Source organism: Mirounga angustirostris, unplaced genomic scaffold (assembly GCF_029215605.1).
Source record: "Mirounga angustirostris isolate CCGP_5_RB_7025 unplaced genomic scaffold, mMirAng1.0.hap1 SCAF_7, whole genome shotgun sequence".
Classification (NCBI taxonomy): Eukaryota; Metazoa; Chordata; class Mammalia; order Carnivora; family Phocidae; genus Mirounga; species Mirounga angustirostris.
This window is the reverse complement of record NW_026991715.1, coordinates 53,091,389-53,115,611: the sequence shown is the minus strand read 5'-3', so window position 1 is coordinate 53,115,611 and position 24,223 is coordinate 53,091,389. Positions and strand designations below refer to the sequence as shown.

The window sequence follows — 24,223 nt, the reverse complement described above, 5'->3', positions numbered from 1 at the left end:
CTCAACTTAATATTTTAAAGATATTTTGCTGCGTATAGACTTCTACACTGACATTTTTTCCCTTTCAGTACTTTTATTTTTTGATTTTTTTTTTTTTAAGATTTTATTTGTTTATTTGACAGAGAGCGAGAGCAGGAACACAAGCGTAGGGGGTGGGAGAGGGAGAAGCAGGCTTCCTGCTGAGCAGGGAGCCCGATGCGGGGCTCGATCCCAGGACCCCGGGATCATGACCTGAGCTGAAGGCAGACGCTTAACGACTGAGCCACCCAGGCGCTCCTCTTTTTCTGTCTCTTGCTTAGACTTCTAAATTCTTACTTGTTCGTTTATCTGTTGAAGATATTATAGCATAGTCTAGAGCAGTGGTTTTTCTCAGTTTGTTCTTCTGAGTAACTCCTAGACCAATCCCTAATAGTATTTGTATTTTTAAAGACAGAATAATCTGTACTTTTCCTTTTGACATTAGTTTATCATTTAACTGTTAGTTCATAAAACCCAAGAAGCATCCTATTCTCATTTTGGGAAGTGTTTTGATGGTGGAAGTGAACAGAGAGAGCTGAGGAGTGGAGGGACACGGGAGTAGGTGGCCTGAGGATTATTTTCCAACATGGGACTTGGACTTGCTACAGTCCTACAGTCATATGTTTTTTAGAGCTCAGCCTTTCACCTTCAAATGACTCTACATCTTATGACTTTTCTTTCTCACAGGGATTAGACACCAACTCGCCAAACAATTCTACACTGCCCCACATGGTTTTTAGCATGTAAACCTTTATCCCAGTCTAAGTGTGATCCCACCTATGTTAGAATGTTTCTTCTACAGAGCTGGACACCTGCTACTCCGGAACCTTAAAAATACTCTGAATACTCTGAAACATGAAATTAATGGCCAGTTGGGACAGGAAAATATGAGGCCTTCTGGTTCTGTCTACTTCCAACTTGTCTACATGACTGATTTTTTTTTTTTTTTTAAACATCAAGGACTTGGTGAGTTGTTTTGGTAAGTTGTAGACATTTTCTCTCCATTGTTGTTCAATCCAGGAAAAGGAGTATCATCCACCCTTTATTTAGATTAGATACATAAGAGCAATCCTTATTGTTTCCCTTTTTGTTATTCCTCACATCTAATTCATTCTGAAATCCTGTGGGTTTCCTTACAGAACACACATGGAGTGTGTCAACTTCATCTCTGAAGTCAGCATCCTAGCCCAGGCCATCACCATGTCAAATCCTCAAGAGTTTTCAGTCTTGTCTCCTTGGCTCAACCTTGGCTCAACCCTTGCTTGTCTATGATGCATTCTTCACCTTGAGGCCAGAATTTTCTTTTAAAAATGCAAATCAGAGTGTGCCAGTCCCCTTCATAAAACTGTCTCTGGTTTCCCAGTACTCTGAATAAAATCCAACTCCTAACTACCATCTCCTAAACCTCTTGTTGATCTAGCTTCTGCAAGTTCCTCCAACTTCTCTATTGCCTTCCAACGCTGTGCCTGCAATTGTTACCTTCATTTCTTTTCTATGCTTGGAGAGTTTCTCCTTCACTTCTTGCATGATCTTAACTTAACTGTCACCTCCCCCAGAGGCATTCCCTGATTACCCTCCCAACCTGGTGTGAAAGTTACTACGGAATGGGTAGCTTAACATCTATTCAAACTCTCTTTCCCTATGCTGAGAATCCAAACCAAAATTCACATTTCCTAGGCCTTCTAGCTTGGATCCTAGAAATGATATAGTTTCTGTGAACAAAATGACAGGGCATCCATTTTGTGGCTCACAGGGTCTCCATTTGATGGCACCAAGCATCATTTTGCTGGCATGGTTGGTGGCTGGAGTGTTGTGATTCTGGAGAAAGCAGTTCTAGCTATGGCTGCAACATGAAGCAGCAAAAGGCAGCTTCCTGATTCAGGAACAGCACTACTTTAATTGCATTGGGGGCTGGAATGGTTCTACAGTCAGCAGGGCAAAACACCTTCCTAATATAGCAGCTTCTTCTAATGGATTGTGCAGAGGTTGGGGATTGTTCTTGAGAGGTCAGTCTAGAGCCTGCTCCTCGAGCCCTTTTAACAATTTTATAAGCCACTGAGTTCCCTATATAGAATCCTTTTCTGCTTAAAGTAGCTAGGAAGGATTCTGTTGTTTGCAATAAAGTCTAGACCAATACAAGTACCTAGGATAGGTTACTCTGTAGCTCATCTTTGAATTTTTTTATTCATCCCAATTCTAATTTAAATTATACTGTTCATGTAGTGTCTCTCTCCATTATAATATAAACTTTATGAGGATAGGACTTTGGTTCACTGCTCTGTCCCCAGCACCTAGGACAGTTCTTGACGCATGGGGGGTGTTCCATAAATGTTTGTTGCATGAATGAATGAGCCCTAACTTTTGCAGAGGTTACTCCACACCATGCCCAGGCTATCTTAACAGCAGGGGGTTTGTTCCGCAGTTACAGTCTTTCATTTGACTCACCGTTTGTTTCTGGTCCAGCTCCAATTTAGATCTTTTGACTCAGCAATGGAAACATGCACTCCTGATGATGATGACAGAGTGAATCCTTGAATTCTCTAAAAGCTCTGCATCAGGAAGCTTCTGCTAAATGGTGCCTCGCACTGCTATCGACGGAGCATGGCTCAGCCAGAGTTCACTATCAGTGTGTCAGGCAGTAGGGCAGAAAATGAACAAGAAGGGCTGGCCATTGCGCAGGCCCTTTTCGCTTGAAAGACTATTTCACAAACAGTGGCAAGTCTGGGCACTCTCCTTCTGAAAGACTGCCCAAGATCATCCTACCCATTCTGGCTGTGGATCCTCTCTTTCCCATAACCCAACATGCTTTTCCTCCTTTGAAAAATGTTCACAAGTCTGCAGCATGCCCGTGCTAATTTAAAACTCTATTTGTATTTGCCCTTCCTTTCTCTTTGTCTGTTTCCAAATGAAGCCAATGTCCAGAAATGCTTGTAGTCGCTTTGCTTTGTTTTTAACACACTGAGAAGTTAGGTTCTCAGCATAAAATGTTAAATAATAGAGTATTTGCCTAAAATAATCTATGCCTCATTCGATTTTTTATCCTAGTGCTAGGTACAGGGTCTGGTACATAATGGGTACTCAATAAATGCTTGAAGAATGATTGAATGCAGCATGTCCAATTTATCAAACAAACAAAAAAAACAAAGTGTGATTGAATGAATGAATCATCTTAGTTTTGTGCTTTTTCAAAGCTGGCGAAAGGTTAACGTATGCAGAGAAGACTTAGTATATGAGAAAAGAATCCCACATATGACTTCAATTCTATTCAAATGTGTTCCTGCTGTTAGGCAGGATTTCATTAACATGTTCTCCACATCATGCCTGCTGAATATCATTGCAAGGTTTAGTTGACAAGTGCCATTCACAAGCCACATCCCTGAACCTGAGAGGGTACCCTGCCATGTGGGGCTTTCTCTTCTTGGTCCTGACACACGTCCCATGGCAAATGTCAAATGTTCTTTTTTTTAGGAATCCTGTATTAAACGATGTGCTTCTTCAAGGTCAGGGCAGGCACCCACTCAACTTTGCATTCATGAGCAAGAATGCTGGTGACAGGTAACCTTCAGAGAGGGAGGCTGTTGTGGGCAGAAGGGTGAAGGTTGGGGATTGAATCCTGAAAAAGTCACATCTGCTGGCTAGCAGGAGCCGGAGCTCACGTCAGAGCAGGCGGCGACTAGCTGGCACCGGAGGGCTCGTGGTTACTGATTAAGCTGGGCAAGGCATTTTAAAAGCGAAGAGCACTCCCTGAGTTGAGATTAGGCAGACTCTCACAGGCTTTCACAGCGGGGAGGGGAGTGGTAGTGGGAGGGGTGGAGGGGGGAGGAAAAGGGTGAGGTCAGGAAAAGGACAGGGAATGGGTATGCCCTTGGCTTGGCAGGAGGGAGAAGTCTCGCAGGGGTGGGCAGGCCCTGCGTTCTGTCTCTGAAGCTGCCAGAGACAGGTAATATCTATCTCTGGGGCAGAAATTCCTGTCCTTGAGATTGAGACACTTGGAGGGTTTACCAGTTGTCTTGAAGGGCACTGTGAAATTTTCAAACCCAAATGGTTTCTACAGCTCTTGACTCATAGGTATATTACACAGCTACCTTCAAGTCCCTTTTGAAGGCTATTTCCACTCTCAAAATGCCTGGCTATAGCTGCTGAAGTTGCTATTATTTTCACTTGCTTACTATAAAATAAGCCTTAAGTTATATGGTTTGCAGATACTATATAACTATTAAATCGTATCCTCACAAGCAGATGAGATGGGTGTATTTATCCTCATTTTGTACATCAAGTGCCTGAGGCTCAGAGAGGCTGAACAACTTGTCCCATATCACAGAGCTGCAAGGTGACAGAGGTGACTCCCCCAAATGAAAGCAATTCTGCCCCTGTCTAGGGGAATGAGTCCCTAAATAATGGTGCTTTGCCAACTGCAGAAGATTTTAATAGATATTTGGCCCTAAGCATGCTATTTTCTGTACTTGGGAACTAACTTTACATTATTGCTCTTGTGTCCCTCAAACAGTTTATTAACTACAGAGCAAACTAAGTTTTTTTCCAGATGCAAATGAATGAAGCAAAATATGGATTGAGCATAGGATGGGCAGCAAGCACAAGAGTGGGCAACTGGCTTGTGAAATATGAATGGAGGAGAGCCAAAAGCTGCTGTCTCCCTCTCTTCCCCTCTCCCATGCCAACCTACCCTGTGGCCTGAAGTTCCCCCAAACAGAACCACTCATTTAGAGGAATGTTCTCACAGTCTCTACAAAAAAATGTTGGTTTGTTCCCTGTGAGGACTAATGCATTGATGATGTATTAGTGTGTATATATATATATATATTAGTATATATATATATATATATATTAGTGTATATATATATATACACTTGATCATAGTATTCATGCTTTCCCTGTATATATTGGTTTCTCTCGTTGGATTATCTCAACCCTCTGCAAGGCAACCATTTCCTCTCAGCATGGATTAGTTTATCAGAATAGACAGCCGTGAGCAAACCCTCAGGGCATGGAGCACAGGCTAGTTAAGTTTTCATGCTAAGAAAGATGATGAGGAGAAGTTGTCAGAAAAGGTCAAGAGCTTTAGACCATTTCCCTTGAGGGTGGATCCTGAAAGAAGCTAAAGCAGCCAGCCACAGCATGAAGGTTTGGTACCCCAGGAAATAAAGCTGAAATCATGGCCAGTTGTGAAGCTAAAATGTGAGGATTTATATATAGAGGGTATCCCTCAGGCAGCTTGGAATATTTAGATTTTTTTTTTTTAAGGTAAGATTAATCAGTGTACCACTTGATAGTTATATTTTATCAGAGAAGTAAACCATATCTTTTAACTGTGTCACCTTGGCAGTCCTAGAAGGAGTTTAGAGGAGGTGTGGGGAGAGAGAATGAGAAATGAGAAGAGGTGATATGACAGTGATGAACACATTTCTCCCACGGAGAACAGGATAGGGCCATCTCCCATCACCAGCTTTTCCTCCCATGATCTTTCCCTGGAAGATCAGAGATCCCGGGCAGGCTTGGAGAGGCACTTGGAGAGGCTTGGTCACAGCGTGAGCTGTGCGGGCTCACCTACCTCCCTGGGAGATGGGCCTGCGCATGGTCACCCAATGGGAAATCTGATCCATTTCATTCCTCCCAACCTGGAAAACTTCTGGCCCTTTCCTATATGTTTCCCCCGATCTTTTTTGCTGCTAACATTCAAACCAATCTTTACAACTCTTTGAGAGCCCATTGTTCCCTTAGGAGTAGGGCCAGTGAGGGCAGGGTAGCAAAGCCGTTAACCTCCAACCAGTCACAGGACCCTTCCACTGATGTTTCCTCCCTATGTGCTGGTAAAGGCAATGCTGGCCCCTGGCAGATTGGTCAATTCGGCCAAGTCTTGTTTTCATATTCTCTGCTCCTCCTGCTCCATTTCAAGCCAGCCAAGCATCTACTGCCCTCATCCCCTTCCTCCCATCCCGTCACTCCCACCTTTATTATTTCATGTTTTCTGGTCCTAGACAACCCCTTCTCCTTTCCTTTTTAGCTTATTTCTCCAAAGTTACCCGACCGGGGTCTCGTTCTCTTTGTGGGTGATACTGGGTTGTCCAGATATGTGCATATTTATCAACATATTAGCCAATGTAGAATGTCACTTCTTCCTGATCAGGACACCCTAAAACACTGTGGTATTATTGGTCTTTATGTGTATAAGAAAGTCTTCCAAGGAGTAACTCTAAGGGGAAACTCAAGAACTAACACCAACGAAAAGGGGAGACATCTCAATCCCTGGTCCCCTCCTCAGGGGAATCAGCTGCTCCTTCTGTGTCTGTGTGGGATGCGCCCGGGGGTAGAGGTCTGGAAGTCTAGCTTGTGCTTGATTTAGGACTCTAAAACAGTCTTGGCAACTGGCTGTCAACCTCCCTAGAGTCTTGAGCATCTCCCTCGACAAAGTCAGGGTTAATAGTGAGAGCGCGATCTCCTCTTTCTAGGTGGTGTCCTGAGAGAAGGGTGCGAAGTTGTTGCCAAGTTGCAACACAGAGCACATGGGGGAAGGCTTACTGAAAGATTTGGATGAAATTCCTTGAGAAGTGGGTCAGAAGGCTGAGATGGGGTCCTTGGCTGAGTCCAGTGCTGAAGAGTGAACTTCTTGCGACGCATTAGAAAAAAAAGCCCTAAGTGAAGTATTCATGGCCATTAGATGCTTTCCACCTTAACAAAATACCCACGTCTGGCAAGTTTGGGAGGTGATTGCTGCCAGCCATTGTCCGTTTCTGTGATGCTGTCTTAAGGCATCTTATTGTGCTGTGCAGGTTTTCAGGCTGGGAGAGCATGGGGGCGAGACAGAGTTACAACTGTGTGGAGCATGCCTGTTTCCAGATGTTGGCCTGAATAAATCCTGACCACTAGCCTTGTTTCAGAAGCCACCTAGAATTGGATTTGGTAATATTTACAGGCAGGACAGAGTGTCCCAGGAGAAATTCAATGACACTAAATTGCTCATGAGGGCATCTTGACTTTTCTGTTTTCTCAGAGCCTGGGGGTATGAGTGCCTCCCATCTGGCCGCTACTTTGGTTTATTTGGAAATGTACCTTTTTGAAGATCTGAGATTTCATCTCTGCAGAGTCTTCACTTGGACCCCATAGCCCATTCCCTAAAGCCCAGAGTAAAATCAGGCCTCATTCTCAGCAACTAGGCTCGAAATCTTGACCAGGGCAGGTTTTGGATTGGGACATAAACCGTCAAGTGTGAAAAAAACCTGAAGTGTTTTGCTTGGTAAAAGATGAGCATAATTCACTTCTTCTTTTTTTTTTTTTTTTCAGGCTTCTATTGAGATCTCCTGTCTGTATGCCGTGACAAGACAGAGCGAGAAAACATTGATAAACTGATGAAACCATTGTGTGTCCTCTCATTCGCTTGACTGTGTTACTCCGGGGGACCCTGCTGTGGGTTCTGTGTCTGTACATCATGCGCCACGAGCAGCAGAGGCAGGGCCAGCTGGGGAGGCTTCTACTGTCCAACTGCTTGTGGTCATGTTTTCTCAAGCAGCTGTTTGGGGGAAACTATTAATGCTAAGTTCCTTGCATGGAGATGGAAATGGAGAGGAATCGGCCCCATCCATCGTCCCTGGGGTAGACTTCCCGTGCCAGGGAGGCAATCCCATACTGGGAAAATCTGCTTCCCTTTGTTCTCAACATTGATGATTCTGACAGTTCCTATTTTTATTTCCTTTACCATTTTTAGGGGGGTGCTCTTTTGGACCTATCGGTTTCCTTAGGGAGGGAATCTCTTTAGGATATTTACACATCTTTATTATCTGGTCTTTTTAATCAGGAGGAGGTGACTTGCTGAAGGCAGTCTTGCTGTGAGAACAGGAGGAACAGCTGTTGAAAGAAGAAGAGAGAGATTGAAACTGGAAGTTTTGGTGATAAAATTGGATTGAGAGAGAGGCCACTGATGGATTAAGGTATGAGTGAATATTCAAAACCAGAATGTCTGGATCTGCAAATTAAGATTGTGCCTGTGAGTCTTTTTTTAGGGACGTACCACCCCAGTGCTGGTTACAACATGGGCCCTTGATAGTGGCTGATTCACTGGTAACATATGCGTTCTGCACCGAGCCAAGCCCCAAATTTCTGCTCCTGTTTTTTGTTCCTTTTCATTTTATTCATGTTCATGCTCAAAAAAGCTTAGAAGAATGGGAGATGAGACATCATCACTTTTGGAAGTCATTTTTCTAGTGGAGTCAAGGGTGTTAACCCCCATCTCTCTACTTCCAGAGCTTAATTGTGTAATAATTAATGAAGACCTCTTGTTGTGGGCAGGGAAGAAGTTATGCAGATTAGAGGAGTAGACATTCTAGTCTCTTTCATGGAGGGTGAATGGCACAGACATGCAGAGGGAGGTCTTTCTCCCATGGAGACCAATATTTACCAGCCTGATGAGAGCCAGGCACACTGGTCTGGGATGGATGGAAGGATAGTAGAGAGGCTTTAGCCAAAAAGTCACAGACTTACCTGCTTCCTTGGCAACACTTGGTCCCTCAGCTTCCCCTCTGCCTGTAGAGCAAAACAAGCTTACAATAAAAGCTTTGGCAGAAATAAGTGTTCAGCTAGGGGGGTCTATCTTAATGTACAGGGTCTTGGTTCTTTCTTTCTTTCTTTCTTTCTTTCTTTCTTTCTTTCTTTCTTTCTTTCTTTCTTTCTTTCTTTCCTTCTTTCTTTCAATTGCAAAGGTATTTCAACACTGGCATTAATGAATATTTTGAAAGACTAGAAATATTATTGATAGTGCCTTCTTTTAGTGTTCTTTTTAGTGCTGTTGTATGTTTTCCAAGTCTTTGTAACTGATATGTATGCTTTAAAAAGATTGCAAAAATGAATCTCTTATAAACGCTCAGGCTACTGCATCCATTTCCATTTTCTCTTCAGTATTTGTTACTTTCTTATTTTATTTTTAGTTATTTTCTCTTTCAGTGTTTGTTAATTTTGTGCCATTTTGGCATGCTTTCAAAAGTAATTTATTGAGATGAATTTGTATAACATAACATCAGGTGTTTTAAAGTGAACAGTCAGTAGCGTTTGGTACACTTACAGTGTTGGACATCTATCTAATTCCAAAACATTTCCATCTTAATTTAAATGAGATGTAATCTGTATTAATGGGTAAAACTTCTTACCCATTCAACAGTTTTTCTACATTTCTCTGCATGTTGCCTTTCCCACAGCCCCTGGCAACAACTTGCCCACATTTTGTCTCTATGGATCTATCTACTCTGAATATTTTATATAAATGGAATTATGTTATGTGACCTTCTTTCACATAGCGTGCTGTTTTTAGAGGTCCATTCATGCTGTAGTGCTTGTCAATACTTTTTCCTCTTTATGGCTGAATAATATTCCATTGTATGGATATACCAAACTACTTAATCTTTTCATCTGTTGATGAACATTTGGGCTATTTTGACATTTTGGCTCTTGGGAATATGTATGTGCATGTTCTTATCTGTCTGTTTTTAATTCTTTTGGGTGTATATCTAGTTTATACTGGTGTTAACATAATTGCTGGGTTATATGGTGAGTTTATGTTTTGCTTTTTGAGGAGCTGCCAAAGGTTCTGTACAGTGGCTAAAACATTGTGCCTTCCAGCCAACAGCATGCAAGGGGTTCAATTTCTCCATATCCTCTCCAGCCCAGCACTTTTCTTTTCTCTTCGACATACTTTTAACCACTGTGAGCATGTCATTTTATGCAATTGGCTATTAAGTTTTAAAATTTATATTAACCTCTAGCACTTGTGTGTACTGGTGCATTTGACATTATCTGGGTCGCCAGTTCAGAAAAACTTTGTTTCATTATCTCACTTTTGTTCTCGGATCATCTAATTCATCCCCATGACTTCACCTCTGATAATATTTGAGCACAGTGTTTATTGTTGGAGCAGATTTTCTTGCATCTTAGAGCAAACTCTGTCTTAGACATGTTGGCCCCTGGCCTATTTTTTGGTTACATGAGTTTTTGAAGCCTAATATTCAAAGCAGAGCTCTTTCCTGAAAGCTGAGTAGGGGTGCTTGCATTTGGCTTCTGTGAAAGTTCTGTGGAACATAGGAATAATGTGACACAGGAGATTGAACAAGATGGGAGATGCCTTGCATTGTGTGCTTTTCTTCAGCCTCACCCACATTCCCGCACTTCAGCCTCACCCCTGGCACGAGGATGAGGAGTAGTGAGCCTGTCCAGCTAGGCCAACAGGGTTTGGGGAACAGAAAGAAGGGCAAGAATGGCCTTGTACCTATAGGAACGGACAGGACAAGAGGCAAGAATGATTTCCTTAAGCCAGATTTGCCTGCTCTAACTCAGCTGGTGAATTCAACAATCAGGGAAAAATGACAGAAGGTGAAGTGCAGGGTTTCTCAACCTTGGTACTGTTGACATTTTGTGCTGGCTAGTTCTTTGTTGTGGGAAGCAGTCTTGTGCAGTGTAGGATGTTCAGCAGCCTCCTGGCCTCTACCCACCAGATGCCAGCAGGGCTCTCCACCACCCCCTGCCCTGTCCAGACATTGCCAACAGTCTCTGCGGGGCACAAAGACTCCCAGTTGAGAACCACTGGGCAAAGTGGATATTAATTTTTTCACTTATCAGTTGGCATTATTATTTAAAAGTTAATATTTATTGAGGCCTAACACTGGGCCAGGTGCTGTACTCAGCATTTCCTTCATTTATTCCTCAGCAAATATGTGGATGTTTATTCTGCTGGGAACTGAATCCATTATGTGGACTAAGGTCTGGCGAAGTCTCACCCCCATGGAGCTTCCGTTCCAGTGCAGAGACGAACATCACACAGACCTGGGATTGCAACCGTGACAAGTGATATGGAAGGGGAGGCCTTGCGGGACTGTGATGAGAGCAGTTTTCCAGGGGTCCCTGTACACCAGGCTTTGTGCTGAGACCGTCCCATGTATGAACTCATGTGGCCCTTACAACAGTGTAGGTTAGAGTCACTGGTACTCACACCCATCTCGCAGGAGGAAACTGAGCCTTAGGTGGGCAAAGTTGGACAGACGGTAGGGGGGGAGTTCGGGTGTTGAGGCTGCTGCGTTGTCTTCAGAGCGTGAGCTTCTAACCACCATTGAAGATAAGATGAGGTGAAAGCTGTGGAATGGATAGCCTAGATGAAGAGGGAAAGGCAGAGTGCTTCCAGGCAGAGGCTCAGCCAAGGACAGAGAGCAGAGGACAGCAGAAAAGGCCCCGGGGGGCCGGAGTGGGGAGAAGGTGGTGGTGGTGTCAGTGGTGGGGGACGAGAGATTCATCGTCACCCAGAAAGCCATAGCGCGGGGGTGGGTGGCTGAAGGGGCTCTCTTAGGGGGAGGGGACACTCAGGTGTGCCCTCACTGCCGTGTTTAATATTTACAGCCACCCAATGAGGAAAGAGTGAAAGCCTTTCACTGACAAAATGGAACTCAGGGAGCCAAATGCTTGGTGAAGGTCATAAAATGAAAATGTGGCAGAGCTGGCCTTATACTCAGCTTGTCCCATTTGAAACCCATTCTCTTCACCAGCACACTGTGCGGCACTGTGCGGTCCTGGGGCCGTGGCACAGCCGGGCCACTGTGCACGCCTCCCTCATGATAGCCAGTGAGATGGCTCTGAGGTCTGGAAATGCTGTCCCCGTGCCTTTTGATCACCGCGTGTTAATGCAGACTCAGTTCCCTGCGTCTCCACAGTCGTTTCCTAACTTTGGAATTTTCTAGTTGCGGTTGATTGTCTTTCACGACAATTCACGCTTTCGCCCCGGCCCCCCCTGGGTCCTGACATTCTGCCCTGGGACACTGTACATGTGGCCTGTGATAAGAATCGCTCCATTCAGAGTAGCTGGCAGGTAGATGTCCTACTTGCTCAAACATGCGTGAAGGTCTCCACTCCCCGCGGCTCACGGCCGTGGCGCCTGGAACTCTTTGGCTGGCCTTCTTCTGTTCTTTTGGAGATAGTATGGTAAACTTCAAGCTAGTGTTCATTTAAATATTAATACGCAGTTGCCCAATCTCTCCTGTGGTATTACCCCATTCTGTGGGGTGTTAGGCTGAGTGAGCCTCCCTGCTCCCTTGCATCACACATATTGGCAGCGCCGACCCTTGCAGCTGAGCCGGATCCTTGCCTTTTCACTAACCCAAATGCTCTGCCACGCGAACCCCAACGAAATGAGCCCCTTCATTTTGCACACGGATAATTAAACTTCAAACACTGTTTATCTCAGTCCCCAAATCCTCAGAATGCAGAAGCAAATTAATTTTAAATCTATATCTGCTTTAAATAGTAATTGTTTAATCAACAGGCTTGATGTTTAATTATATTCTTTGTTCGTACTCCCCGCAGGCTTGAATAGACCACATAATTCCTGGGTTGCTTTCATTTCTGTAATTAGATCATGTGACAGATCAGTACTATATTACGGGTACTGTAGTCGCTTCTCTCCCACCACCCTGTAAATGCTAAAATGGTTTCTCATGAATACTTAGATTAGAACAGCTCAGCTTAACACGGAGCTGTGAGCGTTTTGCTTAAATCCTTTACTCTTCTTTCACCTAATAGTTGGCTTGGGAGCAAGCGATTTTTACTGGTGCCTGAGATATTGTGCTGACTGTTTTCTGAGTTGAGCTCCTGTTTTCCTGAAAGAAAACCTTTCCTGACCACAGAGAAACACACTGTATGGACACCTTGAAGTCGATTTTGTCCTTAGAGAAATGATATTTTAAGGTTCAAATGGAATAAAAAATAGTCCACTGGGCTTTTCTTTTCTGACCATCTGGGGCTTCATGGAGAAAGAGGAAGTAATTTTCCACATAAGAAAGAGTCGTTTTGTCTCCAAGAATTTATTTTGCTTGTCTGGATTCATCCCCTAAAAATGAGAGCTGGACCTTAGATAATTAGGTCAACGTTGAAATCTATTCTTTAATTGGAATTTGTTTGTCCCACACAATATGCCTGATTTTCTATGGGTCTGTGCTAGAAATATGATTGTTCAGCCAATCTGGCTCTTTTTGCTTCCTTTATCATTCATATCCTCCATCTCGTTATCATTTGGCTTTTATTTCTCAGAGTTCTTGCAGTTCCTAATTTTTTCTCATTTTTGTTAATGAGGTACACAGAATTTGGTAAGGCGTAGCGAGTGTGGCCTAATTGATGCCGTGTAAGTTGGGGGAAGCGCTTGCAAGTTGGAGAGAACATCATTTTTTGGTTGATTTAAAAAAACTATAGGGTGTCTATAGCTAAAGCTCAAAATAACTAAGCTCTTTTCCTCCATCCTATTTCAGAATTACATCCAAGTTTGTACTGTCACGTCCCTCAGTCTTCTTCAGCTTTATTCATTTCTTATTTTCTTTCCTACCCATGGAATAGCTGTGTTTTTGATTACTTTCTCTTACCTATACATGTACATTTTTCAGGCAGTATCTCATTTTGTTATTTTGATCCAGCTATGCATTTTTATGAGTTTCACCACCATAACCCACCCATATTTCTGTAACTGCCAGTATTTTTTTTTTTTTTTGGATCGTTTCACCATCCTTTTGGGTATTTGCAACATTTCCCAATTATATCTGTGGAATTAATTTCTGCATTTGTTATTCACCTTTCCAGATCATCCATGCAGATGCTAAATTAAATGTGACATGCTCATAGATACCACTACATTCACAGATTAGTAATTATCCTGTATTAATGGATCTGGGATAGTTTTTGGTTGGAGAATTCTGACCCTGATTTCTCTCCTACTCTCACTTGGGAGATCAATCCTTATGTAGATTTTATTTGTATATTTTCCAAGATGTAGAAATCCACGTAATCATGTGGGATAATCTGAGATATATTTCGATTCAGATGTAATGTCAGTTAAGTTCTAGTTGGGAAATAGAAACACTGTTGGTCTTCCTGATAGAGAGAATATAGTACAGGGAGCTGGTCTTGTCACTCAAAACAGAGAAGCCAAAGAGGAGGGGGTATAGAAGCCCGGAGGCTGGCCATGGCAGAAAGCTGCTCTCACCCCGAGCTGGGTGGACTGCAGAGGGAAGAGGTGTTACCAGAGCCCAGAGTTCGAACTGCTGGGTGGAGCTGGGAGCACAGAGAGCAGGATGGCCTGTTGGAGCTGGTGGTTCCAAGGAGAAAGAGCATCGCCTAAGATGCCACCCTGGGTGGGGAGAGGAAAGGATAAACCTCTCAGCTTCCTTCTTCCTTTTAGCCTCCCATTGGCTGGTCCTATCTGGAAGCCAGTCCCCAAATACACAGGTTAGAGCAAGGGGACGTGCAGAAATGGATCTGAGAGCAGAGTCAAAACGACCAGTGCAGATGTGGTCAGATGTGCTGTGAAAGCTGGTATGTGTATTACAGTGAGCTTGCCACTTCATCACTCCCCGTCACCTGCCTCTCTCTTCCATTCAGGACACACCATCAGCCCGTCCTCCTAAAATACCATCTCTGCCCTTGCACGAGGATTCTTACTTCCTGCCACACCAAGCCTGAACTTGTCAGGACTTTCCAAGTCTGCTGGTTCTGCTAACTCAGACCCAGATTTAGCCCACCTTCATCCTGGCCCAATTCTTTGCTGGAGGGAAGGAAGGTGAAAAGGTAAAGCAATATTGGTTCATCACCTATTAGGTGACAGACACTAACCTGGGAAGTTGGTATACCTTCTCTTATTACATAATTCTCAGGGATGTCTCTCCATTTCAGGTGGTTTAGTGAGGCTCAGCAAGGGAAGGTAATTGCTCCAAGGTGACGTAGTCTGCCTGGAATTGGAGCTGGGTCCATCTGACAGCAAGTTTTGTTTCCACTAGGCCACATCATCTTCCTGGTTTGATTAATGCTCAGAGAAAATAAGTGATTTACTGAAGTTCCTATGGTTGCTAAGTGCTACCTGGCAACTCAATACATCTGTTTTGCATTTAGAAGATTTCCCTCGTAGTCATGTTTTAGCAAGATCTTACCACTCATCCTTAGTTCAAGTCCTACTTTCTCCATGTTATTTCCCCCTGTCTTCTGGGAAGCAAGCTCTCCTTTCTTTGAACTTTTACCACATTTATACCACTTAAATAATATAATGTCTTGAGTCTCTAAGTGCTTCATATAAGGGACATAAATTCTGGAGTCAAGATATAAATAGTAGCTACAATAATTTCTTATTTAGGGGCACCTGGGTGGCTCAGTTGTTAAGCATCTGCCTTCGGCTCAGGTCATGATCCCAAGGTCCTGGGATCGAGCCCCGCATCGGGCTCCCTGCTCCGCGGGAAGCCTGCTTCTCCCTCTCCCACTCCCCCTGCTTGTGTTCCTGCTCTCTCTCTCTCTGTCAAATAAATAAATAAAATCTTTAAAAAAAAAATAATTTCTTATTTATTTCCTCTATCTATAGAATCCCATTCTAGTGACATAGTTAACAATGATCACTACCAAACTGTGTTCAGAAATTTAGACAGAGAATTTAGACAACTTAGACAGAGAATTCCATATTTCTTAGTGGGGATTTTTAAGCTTACATGTGCATAAGAATCACATGGGGATAGTGTTAAAATGCAGATTTTGACTCAGTAGGCTGGGTGGGAGGCCTGGGGTTTTGATGATATTGCTAGTCCAAGAACCACACTTTGGGTATTGAGTCTAGAACACAGATTTACACATCAGAGTCAGGGACAACCTATTGAGGACCTTCATCGCAGTGGACATGATGAACTGACAGCTACATATGCTCATATCTAGGGAAATGGGACAAATGGCTGGTCAAATTTAAGGGTCATAATGTTGGAAGATGAGAAGCCAAGAATAAATATATATTAGTGAGCATAAATTCAGTGGGGACAGGGCTGGCACAATGTGTCGTATGGGTAAAGATTTGCTTTCCTTGAAAGCATTATGGTCTATTGCTGTTTTAACATTTTATTTGAGGGAGGGTGTCTGCAAGAAATGTAAGGAATGATGGCCTTTGATGTGTTCCTGAAAGGGACGAGGAGAAGGCTCTCCTCAGGCTCAGCTCTGATTTTGTGATCTCCAAAGAGGAGCGGGAAGGTGTTCTTCTGGATCTTGGTTTGGGGATGTAGTGGGAGAGGACTTTGATTTGCTATGATGGCCTGAGTTTTTGATATCTTTTGCCAAGTTCTAGCTAGATGGTAGAGCAGACGAAATCACTCCTAGGAGAGGAAAGAGGGTAACTGGTGATGTATATTACATACGGTATACACATACACCCCTGCCATGTGCTTTTCTGGTGCAGGAAACTGATGGATGGGATTTAGAAGAGGCTCCCCACTCAGCTGCCTCTCCTGACTATGTGTTTGAGCCTTGAGTCAGTTGGAAATTTCACTGGGGGCAGATGTGCTTGTCCTCCGAGGTCATGGGGTGAAACTGCCCTGAGCACATTGTTGATTGGTTCTTGGGAATTCCTGGAGAAGAACGGGAAGATGGACTCTTCTTCATTCTCTACCACCTCTTTCTTGGGTCTTAGGAAAGAGTGCTGAGGTGGCTCCTTGGTGGCTAGAATCAAACTGAATATTTTAATAGGGATTGAAGAAGTTTACCTGAGGCCAATATCAATCTTACTTCCATTTTCAAAAATCAATACCGTATTTCCTATAATTCAATCTTCTCATCTCTCTCCCAAATCCCTGTTACTGATAAAAAAAAAAAAAAATCATTGCTGTCTTTGTCAAACATTTAACTATCTATGATCCATACCATCTGCTATAGACTTTTCAGTTTTATTTTAGGATTTTAATGAAGTTTTTATTTGTTCATTTCATATCTCTTATACTAACCATTACTTCTAGGACTTAGCTCAGATTTCCTCAAACCATCTGGAAGAGGATTGGATCAATCTCATGTACATTGCTGATTTTGGAAGTGGATCAGGAAATTTTTTTTGAAGATTTATACAATTTTCCCTCATTGATCATGCTCCAGAATGTCTTTGCCCATTGCTGTAATTTTATTTGCAATGTGGTCTTCCTTAGCTACCAAATACTAGCAATTTTTATTGGCACTGATATTTTTGAATGGTCATGTTTGAAAAACACTGGGGTGAATGAGTGGGGCAGAAAGAGATACTCATGGAGAAATAAATATTAATTATAAAATATTACCGCTCTCTTCTCCTGTTTCCTGTTAACTTTTAGGAATTTCTGATTTGAATTTAGCAAAGTACAAAGTGCTTCTTTACTCTCTTTTAGAAAAGGCAGTAAACTCCACCAGTGTCAAGATAATGTATTTTCATCTATGTATTTAGCACTTGGCACATTAGGTGCTCACTAAATACTGATAAATGAATCAATAAATGACTTTATCTGATTAGCCTATATTGTCCAGTGATAGAAGCTTTGAATTCTGCAAAGGACTGACTAGGGGATGTAGGCTAATCTTTTCCTTCATTGAATAATGGTCATTTTCCCTAAAGTTAATATTTTCGAAAAATACATAGAAACACAGACCTGATATATAATTTCTGTTTCAAGTGAAATATCTCACCTCGGAAGGTGGTTGGAACTGAAGAGGGAGACACATGGGATGGCAGAAATGATGCAGGCTTCGCAGGTAGACAGAAGTGGGTTTGAGTGCTGGCCTTACACTTTCCAGTGATGGGACCCTGAGCATGTTACTAGTGCTCTGAGTTTATAAAGTGCAGATATTAATAAAGTACAAATGAGGTAACATATAGGGTCTGAATAAGGCCTTCAAGGCCTTGCCTGATTTGGCCTTCATGTGCCCTACCATTCTTCCCCTGCTCTCTGAATTTCATCTAAAGTGCCTTCTTGAACTTTTTCAAAAACTCTAAGTTCCTACCCACTTACCTCAAGGCCTTTGCACATGTGGTTCCCTTAGCTGTCCCTACTTTCTTTCTAATTAGTTCTTATTCATGCTTCAAAGGTCAGCCAGAGCATCATTTTCTTAAGGAAGCCCTCCCTGAGATCCCCTGGAAGGTGCCCCCCTGAACTTTGTCTTATACCATGATTGTTGTTACATAATAATTGTGTAATTAGTTGTTCAATTCCCCCTACCCTTTCTACCTGTGAGAACGTAAGTCCCGTGAGGGCAAACACCATGACTATCTTATTCATCTTTGTTTCTGCAGTGTTTAGCAGAGTGCCTGGAACAAAGTAGCTTAATAAATATTGTTGGATGAATGGATAAGTGAATGACAAGTAGTTAATAAAAGCAGAACACTAACTAGGTGCACAGTAATTTTCATTTCCATCTCAGCCTCCCAAATGCCTTCTTTTCGGAGACTTTGTGTGGGAGAGTAAAAAAATAAAAGGGTTCATGTTGGGAATCATGACCTCCTTCAGCTGTCTGAAAATTTGTCCCTTGGCCATTCCTCTAAGTCCGTGATTCTCAAGCCTCACCTTGCACCAGGATTATCTGGGAAGCTTTTTAAAACTGCAGGTAACTAATCATGTACTATATGCTGGCTAACTAAACCTAATAAAAATAAATAAAAATAAAATGAATAAAATATTAAAAAAAAAAACCTGCAGGTAAAATTTCAGTCATTGTAGGGGAGGTCCTGCACATCAGCGTTTTAGAATGCTTTCTAAGTGATCGCCATGTGTAGCCAGGGGTGAAAAGCACTGTGTTAGGTAAGGAATTATTTTGTAAAATCTTGTTAAAATTCAAGAATGGTTTTGTCTGTATCAGTCATTGTCTGTCTGTTGCAGTGGGTCACACACCTTAGCATCTATCAGCACTTGTGTACTGACTGAGCAGGCTGGCTTTCAGGGAACAGGTGTGGGGGAGAGAGCGATCATCAGACTGGTAAGTCATCAGGTATCAGTAAAGGTCCTGAATGTGTACCAGTCCACGATGGGCATAATCAGGTGGAAATCTGCAAAGGCAAACTTCATCTTCTCAATGTTGCCACTATCCAGGCTTTGTGCAAATACCCCAGACTTCATATTATGTCTGTGGAGTGAGTCGCATTGGGCTAGTTCTGGATGTGACTTTTCCTAGATGAGACAGTGCTGGAATGGGTTTCCAGTGTGGGAACAGCTTCAAGCACATGGCTCCTGGAAGGTGCTATAGAGGAGAGTGGTCGAAGTGTGCTACGTGACAGGATTTTGGAAGCCACTTGGCAAAAATGATGGGAAAGACTTTGGCTTCAAAGAATGAGTTTGTAGTCTTATTAAATAATGAAAAAAAAGGAAAATATAAAAAATGGAATAATAATTTGGAACGGAAAAAACTCCCTGCTATAGGAGAAATGCTAAATCTCTATTAAAACAGGGGTTGGCAGACTGTGGCCAGTATTCCAAATCCTGCCTGTTGCCTGTTTTTGTATGACTTATGAGCTAAGAATGGTTTTATATTTTCAAATGGTTGAAAAATAATCAAAAAAAGAATAATATTTCATCACCCATGAAAATCATATGAAATTCAAGTATCAGTGTTCATAAATAAAATGGCACTGGGACATAGCCATGCTCATTCTTTTATGCATCGCCTCTGGCTACTTTGTTCTCTAACGGCAGGGTTGAGCAGTGGTGGCAGAGGCTGTGTAGCCCACGAAGCCTAAATTAATGACTCTCTGGCCCTCTGCAGAGAAAGTTTGCTGACTCCTCTGCTAAAGAATCAGAAGAGGAACTGGCTAGAAGGCTTCACCATGGCTGAACAGAGGCGTGATAAACGAGAGAGGAGGATGCAGATATCTTTGTAATGATTGTTTACTAGGTGCCAGGCACATTTAATCCTCTCAGCACCCCATAAGATAGAGTCATGGTCCCAGCAAAGCACACATGCCCACTCAAATTAAGATAATTGGAAGAGGGCTTAATAAATACACTGTTTCCAAAGTGAGAGCAGGTGTAGGGATCCGTGAGCGATAGTGTGTTAACTCTGGGCTATTAACAAAGGAGATGTTACCACTTCTGAGCCTGGAGGGTTGAGGGGAAGGGGTGGGGGTAGTTTCCAGAATCCAGAAGGACAGACTTATGTGTCTAGGGCTGCCTGGACAGCAGCAGTGACCTTCAGTTGAAGGACACAGCCAGTCAGATAGGATCCCAAAGGAAGTGAGCCCGTGACATCAGCACCTTACCCTCATCCTTCTCCCTTCCTGCAATCTCCTGCAGCAGAGTTTTCAGGTGGTCCTTTGGCTGCCACTTGAATATGGGGACCAACCACCGTCTTGTGGTCATTTTCCTTTTCACTGAGGGATCTCTCTTGTGACTAGAAAGTTCTCCTTTAGATTGGACCAAACCAGGAGGTCACATATACTAATTTAAAAAAGATGGATAGATAGATAGAGAAGGAGACATCTGAAGCTTTGAGTTTTCTTTACCCACTGTATGTCTTTCTTTTCAGAGTTACTAGGAAGATTTCTCCATGTCTGTTTTCCTTTCTGTGCCCACCTGGAGTCCTTTTCTGTATTCAGTTATATGACAGTTACTTCTCATAGCCTCCTTCGTCATTCAAAGTCATAGCCTTTCATCAGAAGGAACTCAGGGTACAAGTTTGGGTTCATTTTTCTTCTTTTTAAAGATTGGACTCTTAAAAGGCCTGGAAGGTGTATTACTGCATCTTTAGGCAGCTGCTCAGTGCCATGTGAATCAGTGAAGTGGGTTGTCATCAATGAGGTGCTGTCTGTGTCTTGGCAGGTTTTGTACTGTTTCTCACACACATTCTAGGAAGAAGGCTCACCTTGTGAATGGCTGCATCAGCCCACAGATCTGCCTTTGCGTGCCATGGTGGGAAGCCTTGCCGGGCACTCTTCTATGCTGGATGTGGTGACAAGACACCAAACCTGCTGGTGCTTATGAGTTCTTGTTTTGCACCATGGAACATAGGATGTTGTTTCTTTTTCAGAATAAATCCAGAACATGATGACCCTCTGTGCACCCTGATGATGATGATAGTGATGATAACAAAACTGTGTTAAGTGCTTAATCCTTGGTATGCTAGGAATAGTTCTCAACATTTGCCATTTGACTCCAATTTTTTAAGTCATTTTATGAATAATTTGCAGAAGTAAAATCAGAAATATTATTAAAAAAACTTTATTAGTGATTTTAATTAAAACTTAAACATAGAAAATCCCAATTTTTAATTCCACGTTTTCCTGGTTTAGAAGAAATGTGTAACTAAAATGGGCAACTTCCTCTGAATGTCATTAACTGGTCATCAACTGTCACATTTGATTCTGGAACATATCCATCTTAAAAATACGGATTCCAGATTTCAAATGCATCTCTAAAAGGGTTAGCTTATTATGACTTCTGATTTTATCTTCTTAAAGTCACATCATCAAAATATAGTAGTTTAAAAAAAAAGATTTATTTATTTATTTTAGAGAGAGGACATGAAAGCAGGGAGGGGCAGAGGGAGAGAGAGAGAGAGAGACAAGCAGACTCCATGCTGAGTGCAGAGCCCAAGCAGGGCTTGATGTCAGGACCCTGAGATCATGACCTGAGCCAAAATCAAGAGTCAGATGTTCAACCAACGGAGCCACCCAGGTGCCCCAAAATATAGTACTTTTGAAAACTTCGATGGCTCATAATTTTGAGAGGACAGCCATCTTCGCTCCATAATTGCAAAACCTTTCAGATTTATAAACACCAGTGAGAATGACCACCCAGTAGAATTTTGTTTTTTACATTATGTATTTTCTTTCACCCACCTTTTTATATATACCTGCCTTTTCCTCCTATGACCCATATTAAACAAATTTTGGTATACAATCATCATAAAAGATAAAACAACATTGTCACGCATCTTTTTAGCAAAATAAGATGGCCCAGGTTCTGATCACAAAACACTGCATGATAAAGTTCTTATTGAGTGACTAACTCATTGAGAACACAATATTTCCTTTTAGTCCCTTAGAAATAAGTGTCTACTCATTGATTCTAGAGTTTGAGGAGATTCATCTAGGAAATCATCATCTGAAGACTCAGAATCTGAGATTTTAGTTATGTGAAATTTCTTTGCATTAAGCTTCTGATTTGTTTAGTAATTGTGAAACATTATCCTCTGTATACTTCCTTATTTCTACTATTATGGGTAGAAAATAAAAATTATGAATTCTCATCTGTGTTCACTGAATGATTAAAAAAACTACAAAGGGGGTATCTCCTGTCTTTCTTAATCCTCGAAAGACACTGCAATACTTGAGGTACAAGAGCAGGCAGACTGAGGGGTGCTGTAATCATGATGGTTTCATTATTGTATCACTTTTTAGGCAATTCCATTGTTTTTTTATTTCACATAATTTTAGCATTTTTAAAGCAAAGTTGAGAATAATTGGTGAGTAATCTCTGATAATGCCTAAGGTGATGAACTACAAAATATTTTAAGATATAGGAGAAATGAAATTGCTAAGATTCTATTATATATTTTAAATTTATAAAAATTCAAGATAGAATGATTTTTATTCTATTTTTTTAAAAGCAGAATTTCTCCTTGTTCTTTGAAAGAGTTCTGAGAAAGAGAAAAAGTAATGAAATATTAATCCCTGCAAATAGAACTGCTCAAAAATGAAATTCAGAGTTGAAATGGAGCCCCATGATCCCTGATGTTATTCCTACAGTTAACATGTGTTGGATACCATGCCAAGAAATTTATGAACAGGACCAAAACCAGCTAATGGATCAAAAAAATAAGAGTTTCAGTTTGGGATAATAACAAAGTTCTGAAGATGGATGCTGGTGATGGTTGCACAACAATGGGAATGTACTTAACACCCCTGAACTGTACACTTAAAAATGATGAAAATGGTAGATTTTATAGTATGTATATTTTACCACAATAAAAATAACAGTAGTATTTACTTAAAGGTCTTTGGATAGTATACATGAGAATTCTCTTTCCATCACCCATCTTGCAGAAAACAAGTCCTTAGTCAATCATCACAATTACAGGAGTTAAAACGATCCCTCTTCAAGGGGATGGAGAGACTGAGTAACTCACCTAAGATCACAACTGGTAAGTGGCAGAGTGAGAGTGCAAGTCCAGTGGAAAGACCCCAGAGCCTCACACTTAACCACTACACTTTCTACCGCTCTTGTGAGAGGTGGCATGTTAGGGTCTTGCCATGGTCCAGTGGTGCCGAGGCTTCATTCACCTCTCTCTGCATGTACTCCACTTCCTCTTTCCCATTTCTTAGTACAGTCTGGGATTCCCTATCTACCTTTTGAGAATCTCCTCTGATTTTTTCGAGACTGTTAAAAAAAGATCTTTACATGTAAAACCACATGCATTCTTGGCCAAAATAGCTTCTGACACTCTCAGAAGAGAAGATAAGGGTGCTCATGCCTGGAAGGACAAAGGAAAACAGCCCCTCATCTCCAGCCATCCTGTGCTTTGACTGGACTTGGCTCTGTTGCCTCCTTCATACTCTGCTTAGAATGGCTCCCAGACTTTCCACCCTTCCTATTTGCCACTCATCTGCCAGGTGGTAGAAATTCTGATTTGCAACAGCTCCGTAGATGTCAAGCCCAATTTGATTTTATTATGTTTTTGAGGAAGGTAATATGTGATTAGCTGGATGTTAGTAGAATTGTTTCCTGCAAGTTGGGTGCTGAATTCTCAATATATATATACCATCTAAATACCTTTACAAATGAAATACACGGTTAAGCATTATTATTCTATCACAATAAAAATCACATTGATGTGGATAAACAGAGAGTATGTGCAGGCAGCAGAATAATGTCCATTACTTGAGTGGAAAATATTATTATTCATTGTTCAAAGATAAATTTATTTTAGGGTAAGAATTTAATTGGGGTAAAGAACTCAAGAGTGTGTCTTGGAGCTGTAGTTCCTACCAGGACCAGCTGAGGGCAGTATTTCTGGTGAGAATGATTGTCTGCCTAGATTCCATTCATGATGTGTGGTGAAGGGTCATTTTGAGTAATTAGGAGAAAGAATATCTCTAGCACTCAGAGGGCCGAATTTGGGTGCAGGGTGACAGAAAGCATCCACATAGTCTACTTATTGTGTTTCGTAAAGTGGTCTTAGGACCACCTTTCCAAGTATAGGCTGGAGACACAGATTCCAGGGCCCCACCCATGGCTTGCTGAGTCAGAAATTCCTCAGGTGATTCTTTTTCACAGTAAAGCCTGAAAATCATTGTTCTATTAGTATCTCTTCAAATGGAAGGGAGGAGTGGAAGGCGATAGAAAGAACCAGACCAGGATTAAATTTCAGGATTTATGGGCTTATTATAGTGCCATGTAGGGTCCGATGTAGGATCCAAGAAATAGGA

At 42.0% G+C, this 24,223-nt stretch overlaps 3 long non-coding RNA genes across 3 annotated transcripts in view; 2 read left to right on the top strand and 1 right to left on the bottom strand.

The window, feature by feature from the left end:
• LOC129046393 (uncharacterized) overlaps positions 1-2,651 on the bottom strand; it is a 39,564-nt gene extending 36,913 nt beyond the window's left edge. The window contains exon 1 of the long non-coding RNA XR_008507581.2: positions 2,464-2,651. This is a non-coding gene — a long non-coding RNA (uncharacterized LOC129046393). The remainder of the gene's footprint in view (positions 1-2,463) is intronic.
• On the top strand, positions 792-7,477 carry LOC135365392 (uncharacterized). Its single transcript, XR_010413089.1, has 3 exons — positions 792-997; positions 3,487-3,573; positions 7,318-7,477. It is a non-coding gene; the product is annotated as an uncharacterized LOC135365392 (long non-coding RNA).
• A 48-nt stretch (positions 7,478-7,525) lies between these two features.
• Positions 7,526-24,223, top strand: part of LOC123858738 (uncharacterized) — a 41,288-nt gene continuing 24,590 nt past the window's right edge. The window contains exon 1 of the long non-coding RNA XR_006794213.3: positions 7,526-7,961. This is a non-coding gene — a long non-coding RNA (uncharacterized LOC123858738). The remainder of the gene's footprint in view (positions 7,962-24,223) is intronic.